The following is a 5,232-nucleotide window of genomic DNA, read 5'->3' as shown; positions in this document are numbered from 1 at the left end:
TAGGCAAGAGCTCCTCTTCAAGTCTACAACAGAAGCAGCTTCTTTCAAAGCTGAATGCCAGCTGAGAGGGATTATTCAGAGTTTGGTCCTTCTGACAAGCTGTGTCATTTATTTACTTTAAGCAGAAGTTCTAAGGCTAAACAATTTCTATTAAAACTATATATTGCTTTATAGATACAGTGTTTTTCCACGACAAATCTTTGGAGCTTTCTAAATAAAATTTCTTTAATTCAAAAGTCAACATTTTCTGAAAATAAATTTTACATCATTTCTGTAGAATGCTAGGAGAAGACATCTTGTTTTCTGTCTCTCTATCAATCAACTTCTCAAGAATGAATTATGGTCATGCATACAGGATTTAGTACAGCATCTCACTTTAATAAAGCAAAAGCAATGTGGGCTGCCCAGGACAGTTGCCCATCTCCTTTGGAGAGATGTGGTCTATTTCCTAGGGTTAAGTGTCTACAGACTCTGCAGAGCCCAGAGTTTTAACAGTCATCATAGTTGGTAGTCATTTGGGCCACCAGTAAGGGTATCCCTGCTGTCACTTTGTCATTACTCTCAGCATTTCCACCTCCTGTGCTCTTGCCCGTGCAAACTGCTGCCAACATCAAGAATGTCCTTCTTTATACAAGTCACTGATTATGAGGTATTGCAGCAATAAACAAGGGTTGCTACATGGCACCAAGTCTGTGGTAAAAAAAACCAAAACCCAACATTCTTATGGAAAATCATCCCATCAAATTCACAAAAGCAGCTCACATACAAAAAAAGGAGAGGAACAAACCACATAAATAATTTCAAAATGGCACGGCAATGGAAAGATAGGAATGACTTTTCCCACAACTTCAAAAGCCCTGTAGGAAATCAGAGAAGACCTGCCTGGCCCATGTGTGGGGACAGTGAGGTCCCTGATAGATCTGAAGAATGAGAATGGGACAGTGGGGACAGGCTGAAGGGCACTGTCTGGCCACACCGTGGCTGTCACAGACTGCTGGACTGGGGCAGGAGGCAAACCCTGCCAGACAGGCCAGGACGGCAGTGGCAGAGGTGATGGGAGCGGGCATGCATTCTCCATGGAAAACAAAACTGAGTCACTGGCCTGGCCTGAAGGATAATTTTAGTGCAGAGAGTGAAACCCAACCCTCTCCTTCAGTGTGACATGGGCTGTGACGTAGAGCTGGCAACTCAGCTGCTGCTGTTTCAGGAACGTCAAAGCTGTTTATCAGCTCTGGGCAAGCGTGGGAAAAACCTTGGCGGGGAGCAGGGTGAGCCCAGCAGGTTTTCCTTTCATTTCCTCTCCTTCCCTTTTGCTCATGAGCCCCTTTGCCTGGCGTCATGGAAGGCTGAGCTGAGCCCAATTAATGGTGACAGCCGGGTGCTGAGGGCCTGAGCAACACCCCCGTGCACGGAGCGAGCGTGCAGGGCACAAAGGTGAGCCCAGCCGGGTAACACACACACGTAATTTTATTCCACGTTGTAAGGCAGGGCTGGGAACCCTCCATGACATTGGTGCTACTGCTCCACTGCCTCCAGGCCTCTGAGGGCCCCAGTGGTGGAGGCAGTGATGTCGGCCCAGAGCTATCACCATCAGGAAGGCAAGAGCAGGCAGAAAGCAGAATTACTGTTCCCCCCTTGCAGGGTGGGAAAGAAAGGAGTCTGAAGTAGATTCCTATGTATGTAGTGGTGAGAAGATTAATTCTTCAGTCTTCAAAGACAGCAGGCAGCTCTCTTTTAAAGGCACACACATTCTTGTAGATAGACATGCAGGTCATCAGTCATGCATTCACACTTGCAACGGGAGCTATTTGTCTTTGTTTCAAACGAAATGTCATACTGCAGCTATGTGCATCATCACTTCATTCAGGATGCAGTTTAAGGCTCTGTGTTGAAATAGCCATACCCAAACCACACGGGTCTTTACCCTGGGGCATGGTGAATCAAAGCAGTGTTTGGAAATTTCCACTACCATCTTCAGAGCAGCATCTTGTCCTACATTTCTGACAGTTTTCCAGGCCTAATAATTGGATCATAAGTTTTTTGCCTCTCTCCTTTATAAAGCAGTAAGTGCTCAGGATTGTTTAAAAAGTTTTCCAAGCTTGCTCCATTTGTTCCTATGCCTAAGTGAGATGTGATTACTAAATCTGTAAGTGTCTGAGTCCATGCCATACATGCAGACTCCTGGAAAGACTGTGATCTCCAGATCTTTATAGTCAGGGACCTCTGTCTATTTGCATTGTGTGCTCTTTTGAAAACTTTATTCCTTATAATTAGGGAGTAAGCTACTGATGATCCTGTGATGTGCCTTTCTGTCATGTGGGAACATCCTGCAGTTTGCCTCCAGCATCAGTTTGTGGCCAAGGATGCAGAAGATGCAGGATGTGATACAACAGACAAAGACCTCTCATCTACTGGTATTTTGTGACAGCAGCAATTGTACATGAGCCAATGCTGGTCTCTCTGTTGGACACCCTCATGTAGTTCAGTGTATGTTGCTCACATATGGCTGGAACTGCCCTTGCCCCTGAGATAGAACTGCTGGCAAAACAAATAGGCCAAGTCCAGCTCAGATCCATCAGGTATGTAGATGCTCAATTCCTACTGAAATAAATGCAAGTGAAGGCTGCAAACACTGTTTGGAAGTGGACTTCACTAATGTTAGGAAGTAAAGGGTGGTGGGAAAAGAGATGTGAGTTTGCAAGGAGTAACTGTAAGTACTAAAATGTAATTACCTTTAAGGTGAGAAATACATTGATTTTGTTAATGTCCCAAAATAAGAATGTCATACTGTTTAGAGATTTCTTGACTAAAATTGACTTTGACAATGGATTATTGTATTTCTTCCTATGTTCTTCATGAAAGTTGGCATTCCCTGGTAAATGGCATCACTTCCATGGCATGCAGCATGGCTTGAGGCAGCAAAATCTGTCCCTAATACTAGAGTTAAGCAAACTGTTAAAATAGGAACTGAACCAAATGCTCAGATCTCCTCCCCAAACTCAAACTAAACCTTTCTTTGAGGTTCAGGAATGTTTGGTTAACTTTAAATTAAACAATGTTGTGCTTCTACACATCCTGCTTTCAGAGAAGACTCCAAGCAGAAACACAAAAATATGGCAGGCACATCTATGTTTGCACTATTTCTGGCCCAGCTGAAACCAGGAAACACTGGAAATCTCACAAAATCAGCTTTGCCTCACACACTATCCAGCTACCAGGTTCTGTTGCTGTAAGCCCACAGAATACAATAGAACTCATGTACATACCATTTTATTATTAATTTTTCACCAAATTACTGTGATAAACAAGTTTCCCAGACTATCAGATATATGAACCCCCCATTTTTATTCAATTGTGGCAGCATACTATACAGCTACCTTATATTCCTTTTATGCTCCTTCTCATTGAGTCACTGGCATAGTTGTTAGAAGACAAGATGTCTCTTGTGGTACATGACAAGAAACCAAAGCACATCATAACAAAGATAACTAACTAGGCATATGCATGTGCTTCATATTTGGTTTTGTGGCTAATTCAAAATACGCGATCCTAAATTTTGCTGCTTGATATCTCTTTGACAACTCTCTGCATTGGATTTGTAGAGCATAAACATGAAGACAACAGCATTGTTTTAGAGGAACATATTTAGCCATATAAAATTGCCCTGCAAGTCAGGGCAAAAATTTTAAAGCACTTTTGTGTACCAGAGTTTTGCAAATTTGCAAATTCATATTTAAAGGAACACTTAATGCTATTGCTAGAAACTGTATCACTGTCAGCAAAACATAATACAGACACCCTGATTACCCAGCTATCTGCTCGACCGCAACAAAGCCATCCCAAACGATTCAGTACCACAGCTTCATGCTTGCTAGCCAGATTTATTATATTTTCCAGATTCTAACAGGACACATGTTAAGAAATGCATGCTAATCATTGTCCTAATGAGAACAATATGCAGTTAGCATTTAGAGTGTCACACAAAAAATACAGAAGGCGAGTGCAGAATGAATGCACTCTAAATTCAAGGAAACCCAATCCTTCTCTCCACTAGCGTGTTTCAGTGAAATGGCTTGCTCCAAGAGAAATTTTTAATGAATTAGCTAAATTTTAACCAGTATATATATGTGCTTTCATTAGGCATGGGGCAAAGTAAAATGCCATTCTGACCACAACTGTGAAAGAAAACAACCACTGTCCCACTTGCTTACGTACAAAAAGCTATGAGTATATAAAGCACTAAAAGCCTGCCCAACATCTCTCCTCTGGAGACACCAAACTTCCCAGTGTTTACATCCATTTACAGCCAGATGACTTCTGAAGCAAACTACCCAATATGTGTAAGAGTACAAGAATCTGTCTTTAAATTTTTTTGCAAGTAGTAAATAAAATGCCCACCTTACAGAATGAAACAGTTAATATCATTTGGTAAATAACTATCAAGCCTCTGAGAGATTCAAAGGTGCATGAGGGTTTGGTTTGAATTTTCTAATGCAAAATATGTGCGCTCCCTGCACTTTTTTGTTTATGTGGAGATAATGAGATCGAGATGCGGATGAAAGAGCAAATAAACCAGGCATCAATGGATCTGCTCAGACTGTAGTGCCTTGCTGCCACACCGCAAGAGGACATCTGAAATCTGTGCCTCCCATTCCTCCCTCCCACCTCTCCACACAGGTCACAGGCTCTGTCTTTCTCTCCATCCTGACCACCAGGCACTGTGTGAATGCTGATTCAGCCTTCACTAACTTTGCACAAAGAACAGCTTTTCTTTTTTCAAACCTCCCTGGAATTATGAAGGTGTTTCCACACCCTGAGTGAAGACTGTTGAAAGTAGCTACCCGTTTAGAGTGCAGAACCGTTTAATCCCTTTCCATAGGTTAAAACTAGTGCTGCCTTGAAAAGTGAGTGCTGAAGTAAAATTTGACTGAAAATTGTCCCACCACACCCTACTGGAAGCCTCCTCCAAAAGGGATATGCACAAAAAACATTGGCGTACTTCTTTTTGAAGGTGTACCTCTCCCTCCTTCTCTTCCATTCACACCATTCTCCCAAGAAACAGAGAAGTATTTTTTTTACGTCAGCAAATGAAGGTACTCCAGTTTCTTTTCAGAAAGAACAAAACTTAGTTCAAAAATTGACTACCAGCTTCCTGAAGAGCAGAAAAAACCCCAAAAAACAACCAAAACAGAACACAAAGCAAAATAAAACCAAAAGAACAAATTTACACAA

This window comes from Zonotrichia albicollis, chromosome 1 (genome assembly GCF_047830755.1).
Source record: "Zonotrichia albicollis isolate bZonAlb1 chromosome 1, bZonAlb1.hap1, whole genome shotgun sequence".
Lineage (NCBI taxonomy): Eukaryota > Metazoa > Chordata > Aves > Passeriformes > Passerellidae > Zonotrichia > Zonotrichia albicollis.
The sequence above is the reverse complement of the archived record's forward strand: the minus strand, read 5'-3'. Positions refer to the sequence as shown.